Raw genomic sequence first — 13,306 nt, 5'->3', positions numbered from 1 at the left:
CTCCAGTGCAAGATTTTCCTTCCGAGAAAGGGATCAATCTGGGGCGACGCGTGGAATTCAATATCAGCTACGTGTACGGGTATATAATACTTCCTCTATTTTTATATACAAGGCCACAAACTCATATTACAAGTATCAAGGTAGAAATTAATGCTTACTTAAGCCAATGTTGCAAGCTTATCTTTTCTCCTCGCTCGACGTGTTAATTAATGTGTATTTTTCCCTTCAACGCACAACAAGACAACCCTCTCACTCCTTATTGGTTGATTAATGTGGTACATGAAAACCAAGCTTCTCACCCCTACATGCATGCAAGGGGTATTAATGTCCTCGGTTGCTAATACGAGGCAAACCTCATCAATTTTACCTCGATTGATGTTAGTGACCTTATATAGTTGTAAATTGTAATTTTGATAGTGGTCTTGTATATAAAAATGGAGGCGCATAGCAAAGGCCAGCTTGATGTAGACATTCAGGCCGGCCTTTGAGTCTTTGACGGTCTGATCGAGGAAAAGAATGTCCCTATGATCGACCAATTAAAACCTTTACCTGAACTATCAATAACGATGAGAGGAGGACTAACGGACTAGCGCAGCAGGTTGGTAGACCTTCGTGCAAATATAGTTAACGAGCAAGAGCTTGCACATAACATACTGTACGTTCATACGTATTTCATAGGCCATGGTGATGAAGAGAGCCAAGTGCTTTCTTTTCCCCGGCTTCCCATACTTGCGCCTACTCATCATGGCTAGCTGTCTTCCTCATGTCACCTCCCTTAGCTTCAGCTACAACTTCTCCGGTGCCGGCGTCCTGGCCGGCGCCGACCTCAAGTACATGAACGACTCCGCCCCCGCCCCCACCCTCAACCGGATCGACCTGACCAACCACTCGAGGAAGTGGAGCACCGGCCGCGTAGCCCACGGGCAGGCGGTGCGTCTCTGGGACGACAGCGCTGGCAAGGTCGCCAGCTTCACCACCAACTTCGCCTTCGCCATCAAGCCCGCCAACGATAACAGCGCGGCAAGTAGAATTACTTTCCCATGACATGCATGGCGTTCGTACGCTTATCAGTCGCCGCTTGCGCTGCAGAGAGGTGATGGCATGGCGTTCTTCGTGGGGCCTTACCCGCCGAGCATGCCCAAGGACGCGACGGGCGGGTACCTCGCGCTGTTCAACAACCGCGACAACCCGGCCAACACCGACTTCCCGCCGATCGTCGGCGTGGAGTTCGACACGTACAGGAACCTCGGCTGGGACCCCACCGACACCAACTGCCACATCGGCGTCAACGTCAACAGCATCAGGTCCATGGAGTACACGGCGCTGCCGGACGGCATCTATAACGGGATCATGTCGGCGAAGGTGAGCTACGACGCCCAAACGGCCACGCTCTCGGCCACTCTGCGGTTCGACGACCCGCCAGGGTAGAGCGCATACACGGTCAGCGCAAACGTAGATCTGCGGAAAGCCGGTCTGCCGCAGGACGCGGCGGTTGGGTTCTCGGCGTCCATCGCGGACTTCATCGAGCAGCATCAGATTCTTTCATGGTCGTTCGACTCCACCATGTCTGGTAGGTGGCTTCGTCCTCTGTTTAGCTATGCTCAATTTTTATTCAAAAAAGGCAGTATCTTCAACTTCTTAACCGACTATAAGTGTCGAAAATATGCACTCTCTCCGTCCAAAATAATAAGTGTCGTGGTTTAAGTTCAAGAACAGTTGATTGGAGCAACTCTCCTAACCTCTCCTCCGGCTTATAAAAAAAGTGCCAAAATAATGAAGAGTGAACAAAAACGGACATGGACTTTTCACTTTTGGAATGCACGCCCTATATAGCAACTTAATTTAAAAAAATGTTATTTTTTTCACATAAGACCATTGAAGTCATTTCTTCACTAAACCTTACGCGAGAGTATAACACTAGACCATATGCGTTAAAAAAAGTTTCAAAATTGTTCGACTTTTTAACATTTACAAAAGTCCAATTAGGGTGCGCCTAGACCATGGTTCATTCGGCAATTTTCGAAAAAAACAGACTATAAAAAATTCCTTACAGTCCCTTCCATTGCCATTTTTTAAAGGCATTCTAAACAATCCTCTAATCTTTTTTTAGAGAATATGCAAGGCTCTCTATACACTTTTTGGTGCCCGGGAGATTTCGTTCCTACGTGCGCACTCGCACTCGCAACTGTCTGTACCGCCCCCGCCGCTCTCACATGGCCGCACTCTCATCCCCGCATCCCTTGTTCAATCCACTGTTCCCCACGCCTCGTTGTAATTCTCTAGGCTCCATAGTCGCTCCCACAACACCCCACCATCGTTCCTCGCCTCCTCACGTTTGCACGGCAACCGTGCCCCTCCGTCAATCCACACAGATCGCGGGTAGAGCGGTTATGTTGCACGCCGATACTTCTCAACGCTAAAGGGGACCTCCTCGCCGGCTCCCTCCCCGGGCGCCCCGTCCAGCAGTCGCAACCTCCGCCTTGTGCGACACTAGTGGGGTGTTTAAAAATATGTCGAACACCATTAACTCCAAAGACTCAATTAATTGGGACAATATCAGGGACCAGAGGACTAGGATATTGTTGAGACCCAAGTGGACAACATGATCTAGGCATCCATAGAAACCTCCGATCATCTACGCCACCATAGTGGGCATAGTTGAAGTGCAGAGCATGCTCTAGGATGCCATGGACACCACCGAGGGTGGCTACGCGGACGTAGTAGAGAGGAGAGGATTCTCAAGGCGGTCATGGATTCTTCCGCCACTAGGGATTAGCGGGAGGCCCGAAGAAGGGGTGTTAAGGCCTCCTTTGTTGTCGTTATGGACATATCTTTGGACTCCTCCTCCTCCAATAACCATGATAATGACCATCAGCCTTGCTATGTCGTTAAGAGGGCCGAGAGAACAGTCCCTCGCGTCCCTCGCGTCGCCCCCGCCCTGGGCGACTCGGGGGCCTCCAACCCTAGGCACAGCCGCCGCCCCCTCCTTCTCCCCTCCTCGCGCCGCCGCCGGGTGACGCCGCCGGGTGAAACCCGTGTGGCAGACGGCGGCGGCGGGGGGATTCCCTCTCCCGACTCCGCTTCTTCCGCGGGTGGCGGATCTAGGCGGCAGGCGGCGGTGTCCTGCTGCGGCAGGCCTCGGCGAGCGGAGGCGGGGCGCGGGGCACGCGACGACGAGCCTCGGCAGGCGGTGGCGGCTGCGCGCGGGGCAGACTCCGGGGCGGCGGCGCGGGCTTGGATCCATCGCGGATCTGATCCTGTGGGCGTGGCCTCGGCCTCCCCTGCTCGGCCGACGGGTCTCGGTGGTGGGGGGGGGCGGCTTCTCTGTGCTAAGATCTGGCAGGCGGGATCATCCAGATCCCGGCAAGGACGGCGGCGACCCGTGCACGAGAGATGGAGGTCTTCGACCAAATCTGGGTGAAAACCTGCTATTGGCTATTGCCAAAGGCCGACGATGGCGACGCTGTCTGCGTCGTTCCCTTCCTGAAAGCATCGCCGTAGATTCAAGGCCACTCTCTGCGACCTCCGGGGGAAACCCTAGATCAGTAGATCGGATGACGGCGGCTCTCTGGTGTCGTTTCTCCCCTGGGGGCGTCATTCTTGGAGGAGCACACGGACTCGAGGGACTAGAGGACGGCGACTTTGGTGGAGCGGTGCTTCATCTTACACATTGATGGTGGCGGATCTCGACGGCATGGTGCTGTGGAGACTCGGTGCCTGATGCGCGGAGATGGACTCGTGCAGGAGGAGGATGTTGTCTGGCGTCATGGGGGCGTCGATGGCTGAGTGGCCTGACAAGGTAGAAGTCTCAATGTGATCTGAAGCTAGACCTGTGGAAGATGGCGGCGATGACACACGAGTGCGTCTGACCGGATTGTGCCCCAGACCCGGTATGTGGCTCGGCTGGGGCTTCCGAATATGTTTCGGCTTCCGGCTTTTGATGTTAGGCTTAGGTGAGTGGTTTGGGTAGTGGCCCAGCTAGCACCCCTTCATCATTTTGGATAGGAGTAGCGGCATGTGTTGCCAAGACGGTGGATTCAGGCACTTTGTTGTAATATTTTGTAAGGTCCTCGAGAATAATCAATAAAGTGGCCGTATGCATCTCCCAGATGCAGAAGCCGGGGGTCATCCTCCTTTTCTAAAAAAAATGTCGTTAGACTGCACCATTTTTAGATTATAATATATCTTTATGTCGCATCTGAACTTACCTATATTTAGTTACATGTTTATGAATCATTTGGACCCTATCTGTGTTTAGTTTTATGTAGCATCATGCATTTGGACCTTACTTATGTTCTGTTTGAATTTGCATTTGGAAGTTTGAAAATTATGCATTTGAAATGCCGTTGAATTGTGTGATGTGGAAGCACAAAAGTTTGAAACATATTTGTGTGAAATTAATGCTGCAATAAAGTTCACATACACAAATATTATGAGAAATAGAACGAAAAATGTATTATAAAGGCAACTGCTTTGAGGGATCTAGAATAACACAACTCTTTGAAACCTTAGAAAAAGGCTCTAGCCTTAATGTCATTTTCAAGGCTCGTTATTTAGGGAATCTGTTAGAGTTGTTTTTTTCCACGTCGCGGCATTGGCTCTGGTCGAAAGCTCGGTACTTTCGTCTTGCTTTTGGCATTCAAGCCAAGGTATTAAAAGTCCATTTAGCTCTTTTTCACGTTATTGTAGCACAAAATTGCCAATTACATAAATTGATAAGTCCAATCTCACAATAAAAGTGCAATAGCAAAAAAATAAAAGGTGTAATTGCAGCACAAAACATAGATGTAATTGCGTAAAATGTGTAACTACAAAAACAAAACAAAAATGCAGGAAAAGTGAGTGATATGCCTGACAATCAAATGTAACTCCAAACTAATAAACTATATACATAACGACAACAAACAACCAAAAACCTGCAAATAACAAATACCAAACATAAAATTGTATAACATGTAACAAAAATGAATAATCAACCCCTTGCAAATACGAATAGAAAATCGTATTTTTTATAGGTAACAGAGCGAAATTATCAAAATACTTTCAAACATAAACGAACAAACTAAACTTATATTTCTCGGTCAATTGAGATTTACATTCTTTTTCGTGTTTGAGCTATGAAATTTTTGTTTTTTTTCCAGTTCATGTTCAACTCCAAAAAATGCTTTTCAAAAGTACAACCAAAATTTGTTTTTTCTTGGAACGCGACCATTAGCATATGACTCATATGAAAGCACGCATAAAAAAAGAGTGATTTTTTTACCATGTGTGCAGGTGCAGCCCTTATTTGGACCATCAAGTTTCTCTTTAAGATTCGTGCTTTTTTGGTATAGAATTTTTTCTCTCTCATTTATCCCAAATAAGAGAACATTTTACCTTCAAAGTATATAGGTCAACGATCACACAAGTAGTACAATGTGCATGGGCGAATGCTCCCGCTTGCGAATTGGGTTTTTGGGCGATGAGGCTCAAAGAAAATTAGTGCTGAGAACTTTGATTGAGATGGTAGTACAATCAGCTGGTGTTTGTATGTTAATTCCCCTAACGAGCTGACGTCGCTGCCACCAACTGTACCACGTCGCCGCCGCTCAATTCTGTCTTTCGAAGCTCAACTGCTATCCCTTGTATCCTACTCAAAATCTCTGTGTTTACTGATCCCCAGCGGTCTTCCACCACAGCTCGACAAATATCATGCTTTAACCCAAGCTTTGACCAAATTTCCATTGCACGACGACACACAAAGAGACAATGTTGGATATCTTCCATATTTATCCAATTGTGTGGGCATTAAGAACTTACTCGAATGTGGCGGCCAGCTAGAGTTCCAAAGCAAGGCGAGACTCCTTTCAAACTTTTCCAAATGAAGTTCTTCACTTTCCCACATAAAGCGAGGCTCCATGTGGTCTTCCAAATATTATTCAGCTGTGAACTACCTTGGCCATCATCCCAGTTCCAATGGTGGCCTAATTGCTGTTCAAATTCTACATGATAAGCTGATCTGACCGAACATGTCCCAGAACGAGTGGCATTCCAAGCTATGAAATCATCAAGCACCTCAACCTGAAGGGATATTTGGAGTATTCTTTGGACGTCCATAGCTGAAAAATCCATGCGAATAAGTTCTTCATCCCACATACCCGAATGTGGATCAATTACCTCCAACACCTTACTCAACAAAGTCCCTCCTCAGGGTGTTATCACTTTCCTAGATACAGTAGAAGGTATCCAAGGATCTTTCCAAATATCAATTCTTGAACCAGTTCCAACACACCATATGCAGCCCCTTTTAAATGTTTGTATTCCCACAACTATACTCTACCATGTATAGGGTGATCCCTTCTTGGGACCAGCACTAACACTAGTAAAAAAACAACTTTTAGTACCGGTTCGTAAGGACCTTTAGTACCAGTTCTGGAACCGGTACTAAAGAGTGGGGACTAAAGCCCCCCCCCCCCTTTAGTCCCGGTTCAACACGAACCGGGACCAAAGGCCCACCACGTGGCACGAGGACCTTTAGTCCCGGTTGGTAAGGATTTTTTTTTAATTTTTGAAATAAAGCAAAAACAGCCCGCCTACTGGGCCGGCACGGCCTGCATACGACTAGAAACCCAATCTCTAGTTGGGCCAGGATGCAGGCCCGTACGGCCCAGTAGGCCCCACAGGGCAGAAGACTTGCAATAGGCCCACAAAGGCCTGCTTAGAGAGGAGCTCGACACGGTAGCCGTGGCGGGGCTTATAAACCGGTGCGAGCTCCTCTCAACTAGCGAGGTGGGACTAAATATTGTGCACTGTGGGTGGCAGCGCACCACCTTTAGTACCGGTTGGTGGCTCCAACCGGTACTAAAGGGGGGGGGGTCTTTAGTACTGGTTGGAGCCACCAACCCGTATTAAAGGCCACCACCTTTAGTACCGGTTGGTGGCTCCAACCGGTACCAAAGATCCCCCCCCTTTAGTACCGGTTGGAGCCACCAACCCGTACTAAAGGACACCACCTCTTTAGTATCGGTTCGTGGCACGAACCGGTATTAAAGGTTCGCCACGAACCGGTACTAATGAGCGCCGCCCGTCTGGCCGTTGGAACCGGCACTAATGTGACCATTAGTGCCGGTTCAATTGCAAACCGGGATTAATGAGTTTCACATTAGACCCTTTTTCTACTAGTGTAAGTATATCATCGTCTGGATAGTATTTACCCTTAGAACACGTGCACACAAAGATTCTGGGTTCTCAAGTAGTCGCTGACACTGTTTTGCTAATAAAGCAAGGTTGAAACTATGAAGGTCCCCAAACCCCATGCCCACTTTCCTCTTCAGGGTGCACATCTTCCACCATGCATACCAAAGCATTTTGTTCTTCTCCTCATTGTATCCTCGCCAAAACCCCGCAATATCATCTCTAATAGATTCACAAATACCTTTTGGGAGTTTAAACACATACATAGCATAATAAGGACTTGCATGTGCTACTAATTTTAGTAAGATCTCTTTCCCTTGGACAGACATAACTTTTCCTTCCACCCTTTCAATCTCTGAAAAATTCTATCAAGATGTGGAAAGCAATCACTATGGTCCACACCAACCATAGTAGGCAAGCCTAGATACTTGTCACAAAGAGCCTCTGTCAAAATGTCCAGGTCCGTGCAAATATCTTCTCTGACACAAACATTAGTGTTTGGACTAAAAACACTGGATTTAGCTATGCTAACCTACTGACTAGAGCTAGTGCAATATGTATCAAGTACTCACTTCAAAGTGTGCGCATTATGGACATTAGCCCTAATAAATATCGGTGAGTCATTGCAAATAGGAGATGGGAAATAGAAGGTGAATTTCTGTAGATGAGGATACCTTCAATTCCAGCAATCTCCTCCTCTTGAGCTAAGATACAAGACAAGCCTTCAGAGCATAGCAAAAGGAGGTACAATGATAGAGGTTCCCCCTGTCTCAGTCCCCTGGTAGGCATAAATTCTTCATCCTCTGTGTCATTAAATCTCACTCTATAGCTTACTGTGGACATACATTTCATGATCAATTCCACCCACTGGGAGTAAATCTAACTTTAGCATCATTTGTTTCAAGAATTCCCATTCTACTCGGTCATAAGCATTCAACCTATCAATTTTCACCACACGAAACCCATTAGCACCATGAGAATTTTTCTTAATCGCATGAAAATACTCATATGCAACCAACACATTCTCCGTAATCAGCCTGCCCGGGGCAAAGACACTTAGTGTTTGTGAGATAACCTCGGGTAGGATTTTATTCAACCTATTTGCCAACATTTTTAGATGATTTTATAGACCATATTACAGAAGCTAATAGGCCTATATTGAGTGATTACCTCTGGGTTCTTAACCTTTGGAATCAGGACGATGTTGGTCTAGTTCCAACCACTGGAATTCTATTTTTGTTGACCACATCAAACACCTTATTGGTTAGTTCATCTCTGGGTATATGTCATAAACTCTTAAAGAATATACCATGCAGGTCGTCCGGGCCAAGGGCCTTCATGTCACCAATTTGAAACAATGCCTTTCGCACCTTCTCCCTTGAGAATGATTCCATTAAGAGATGGTTCATCTCGGTCGTGATCCGGGGTTTATTTGCCTGTAGGACCTCCTGCTCAATCACACCCATTACCAAAATACTCAAGAATAAGGGGCTGAGATTCTCATTCCCCTCAACCCATCCTTTATTATTTCTCAATTTTTGATCAAGTTTTTGCGTCTCCTAGAGGATGCAAACTAGTTAAAATACTTGGCGTTGCGATCACCACGCCGAAGCCAATTCACACAACCCCACTACACCCAATATATTTCATCTTGATCAAGTAAATTCTCAATAAGGACTGAGAGACCTTTTTTACTTCATCTTTAGTTCTTCATTAAATGTTGCTCTCGTGAAAGCTTCAAGGTCTCTGTGAGCTTTTTTCAACCGAGCTCTATGGCCCTTCAAAAATTGCTGATCCCAAACATGCATGTCCTTGTGGACAGATTCCAATTTCTGTTTCACCTTGCAACACAAGCCTTGAGTGACTGCTTTCAGCCAAGCCGATTTGACAATCTCTTCAACAATTTCTTCCGCCAGCCATGTTGCTTTGAATTTACGTTCAAATGTCAGTCTACTAGAAGCTACCTAAAGAGGTAATCAATATCCAAACAGATTGGTAGAGGGTCTGACTTCCCTATATCTAGATTACTCAGACCCACCAAAGGATGCATAGTCATCCATTCAGAGTTGGAAATGGCCCAATCAAGAGGCTCTTTTAGTCCACCGCGGAACTAGGTGAACCTGTCACCTGTATATCCCATATCCTCGACAAAGGAGTATGATAGTGCGTCTTGGAATGCTTGTAGGAGAGGATGCTGCCGAGGAGTTCCACCCTCCTTCTCCGAGGAGAAAAAAATCTCGTTGAGGTCCCCAATAACCGCCCAAGGAATGTTAGACTGGTCGTGTAGATCTCGTAGGAGGCGATATGTACGGTCTTTATAATCCCAACTGGGCTCTCCATAGATGCCAGTTAGTCTCCATGTGTCCCCGTTCTGTTCTTGTACCGAAACATCAATGAAGTCCAGAGGGGAAGCCCGGGAGTAGATCCTAACCTCCTTCTTCCAGGCTAACAGTAGTCCACCTTTTCTTCCGTCGGGACTTGGTGCAACAATCATCTCATCCATCCCTAGCTTTCTCCTCATTTTCTTGTGTGGAACTCCGTAGTTTCATATTTCCGATCTAAAGTGCAAATTAGGCAATCTTTTTATGTGGCTTAAAGTTTTATGATAGTATGAGACTAGGTTTGTGTTTGAGATCATACCTAAACAACAAATCCTTATGAGATAATACTCGCAGTTGTGGTAGGTGGATGGAATACAATAAATGTGGTACTGTAGATGTTGACATTTTATTTTATAATCTTCGCGAAACATAAATATGTTTGACTTCCACAGAAATTGATGCACCTTATATTTTCGAACAGAGAGAGTTGAATTTAAAGCTACAAATATAAGCATAACACAATGTTTTATTGTTGAGTTGTTGTTGTAAGTTCACAATGCGCCACATCAAAATTATTAACTCTATATGTTTATTGATAGATTCAAAGACAATAAACATAGGTCTAATTGTCGGGATAGTATCCGCTGGTATCTTTGTGCTGGTCGTTATAGCCGCATGGCTTGGCTACCACAACTGTCTAAAAGGGAAGGGTATAGCATCCGGAGGTGCAAAGACCCCTTTCGACCAAGACATGGACATTGAGTTTGAAAAGGGGGTAGGGCCACGGAGATTCAGGTACAACGAGATATCGCGGGCCACTCGGGGATTCTCTGACGAGGAGAAGCTCGGCGAGGGCGGCTTCGGGGCAGTATACCGAGGGTTCTTGCAAGACCAGGGGCTCCATGTGGCCATCAAGAGAGTTTCCAAGACATCGAGTCAAGGGAGAAGGGAATACATCGCAGAAGTGACCATCATCGGCCGACTAAGGCATCACAACCTTGTCCAGCTTGTCGGGTGGTGCCATAAAGACGACGAGCTCCTGCTCGTCTACGAGCTTATGACGAACGGCAGCCTCGATGCCCATCTCTACAATTCCACGGAAGTCCTAACATGGGCAACCAGGTAACATGAATTTGAGTGTATTTTTCAATTGCTTCTAAGTCTCACCTAATGGTTTATGATGCAACATGAAGTTTAGAGATGTGGAATTGAGCAGTTGTGTAGATGTCGACCTAAAGTTACAAAAAAGGTTTTATTTACCATCTGCTTTAGACATATTAAATAAATCGAGATGAATTCTCGGTGAACAGATATTATTTACACTTCAAGGTCACAGAGTATATTTTTGATATTTGTCTTGTGATTATTTTAAAAAAAGGAGGTTCAAACTCTCATTTGTCTGGTGACATGTACAGGTACCAGATCATACTTGGCATGGGATCTGCTCGGACATACCTGCACCAGGAGTGGGAGCAGTGCGTGGTGCACAGCGACATCAAGCCAAGCAACGTGATGCTTGACTCATCGTTCAACGCCAAGCTGGGGGACTTCGGGCTCGCGCGCCTCGTCAACCACAGCAGCGGCGCTCACACCACGACGACGTTGGCCGGCACCAAGGGCTACATGGACCCGGCGTACGCGGTGACCATCCGGGCTAGCGCGCAGACCAACGTGTACAGCTTTGGGGTCGTCCTCCTCGAGATCGCCTGTGGCCGTCGACCCGCAGGAGGAGGAGGAGAGCAAGGTCCTGCTCGTCGAGTGGGTCTGGGAGCTGTACGGGAGAGATGCGCTCCTCGACGCGGCGGACGGCGACATGGACGCGCGCGAGATGGAGTGCGCGCTGGTCACGGGCCTCTGGTGCGTCCACCCGGACTACGGCTTCCGGCCGTCCATCCGACAAGCCATGAGCGTGCTCCAGTTCGAGGCGCCGCTTCCGGAACTCCCCCCGGAGACAGTGTGCCCGGAGAGGCCGGTGGTAGTGTAGGCGCCGCCTCACGGAGGGTACAGATCGAGCTACACGTCGTCGGCTGGTAGTTCTGGCGCCGGCGGACGCTCGTCCACAAGTGACCGGACGGCGGCGAACAGCCGTTCATTTGCCATTGCGCCCACGACGAGTCAGACCACAAGGCCGACCGCCGCGTCCACGCCGGACCAAACTCACGCCCTGGGCATGTTCAGTCCACGAACTACTCTTCCTAGCACAATACTGTCAAGGTGCGACTGTTTTACTAGGAGTTTGTAGCAGTGATGAATTACCATTTAGCTATATATGTAAACGGTTTTGCTATCTTTTTGCGAATTGAGGGGCGCACCCCCGATTCCATTTCATTGATGAAAAGAAACGGATAATTCCATAATAAAACAATAATACAAAGTTAAAACAAGGGACGCGTCTAGCGAGCGCGCATAGGCTCGCTAGCGATCTCGAGCGGCCGGCGAACAAAGGAAACCCCTGGCTCCCACGTCCCGAAAAGGAAACCGTCAGCCCGCGCCCGCTGCATGCCATCCCACCACCCAGGCGGTGCCCCAGCCGCTGCATGCCATCCCACCAACCAGGCGGTCCCCCAGCGCAGGCAGGAGCGGTGGGAGATCACGTGAACCTTCCCCCAAGTCCCGCACCACCTCCAACCCCTGGATCCTTTTTCGCATACCTCCATCCCAACTACCCAGGCACATCTTTCCCACAAAAGCTCTCCCTGCAGGAAGAACCCTCAGATCGCCATGACAGCTAAAACAAGCTGAGATTCCAGGCCGAAAAACCCGGAAATCACGCCAGAAACCTATGAGTTCCTCCCCAGATCCTCCCTCCTTCACTCTCCATCCAGATCCCCCCCTTCTTCTATTTCCCTTACCTTCTCTCCAGATTTTCTTCCCATAAAAAAGCTTCTTCATTGTTGTAGATAGCAGATACGCAATACAGGAAAAACATTGATCAAAAAACCTATTGTCTGTGCAATTTTGGGGGATTTTTTGTGCAATTTCACCATGGCCCAAACCAACTTCACCAACTGTTGTGTGCAACGAACAAACTTATAAGTGATAACACATATGTAGGGGGCAACATGTGTAGCAACAAACACACAGAAAAAACACACGTATGTAGTAAAAAGCAGCATATGTATGGATTTGATTCACAGAAAAATGCAGTAGAAAAACTAACTAGAAACTATGTCTATGTAGAAAAATATAACAAAACTAAAGTCTGTCCAGGGTGCTATAAGCACAACTTCCAGTTGTAGTCACTAAAATCTTTCTGGGCTGTTTTTCCTTTGATATTTCCACACAGCAGTATATTCTAGCTTGTATTAGGGCATTATGTGCAAAATGACAGCAGCACTTCCACCTATAACCTGCGAAATGGGGCAAAAAAAAATTCTGAGAAAAATAAACCAACCCTAGGTTGTATTTGTACAACATAAGCACCACAGCTGTTGAACTGGTATCATCCCTATGTGCAAAAAAGGTGCATCACTTAAAAATGTGCTTGCACGAAATTCAACCAACCATGGGTAAGACCTGTGCAACTAAAGAACAAGAACTGTGCAACTGGCATCACTTCTATGTGCAAATAAAGAACATCACTTGAAAATGTGGTTGCACGAAATTCAACCAACCCCGGGTTAAATTTGTGCAACTAAAGAGCAAGAACTGTGCAACTGGCATCACATCTATGTGCAAAAAAGAGTGTCACTTAAAAATGTGCTTGCACGAAATTCAACCAACCCTGGGTTAAATCTATGCAACTAAAGAGCAAGAACTGTGCAACTGGCATCACATCTATGTGCAAAAAAGGAGCGTCACTTAGAAATGTG

General features: G+C 47.1%; 1 pseudogene; it reads left to right on the top strand.

The window, feature by feature from the left end:
* Window positions 1–681: 681 nt before the first annotated feature.
* LOC123116395 (L-type lectin-domain containing receptor kinase IX.1-like) lies at window positions 682–11,693 on the top strand (annotated as a pseudogene).
* The last annotated feature ends 1,613 nt before the right edge of the window (window positions 11,694–13,306 follow it).

The sequence above is a fragment of the Triticum aestivum genome, chromosome 5B (assembly GCF_018294505.1).
Source record: "Triticum aestivum cultivar Chinese Spring chromosome 5B, IWGSC CS RefSeq v2.1, whole genome shotgun sequence".
Lineage (NCBI taxonomy): Eukaryota > Viridiplantae > Streptophyta > Magnoliopsida > Poales > Poaceae > Triticum > Triticum aestivum.
Note: the sequence above shows the minus strand (reverse complement) of the source record. Positions and strands in the feature narration are given on the sequence as shown.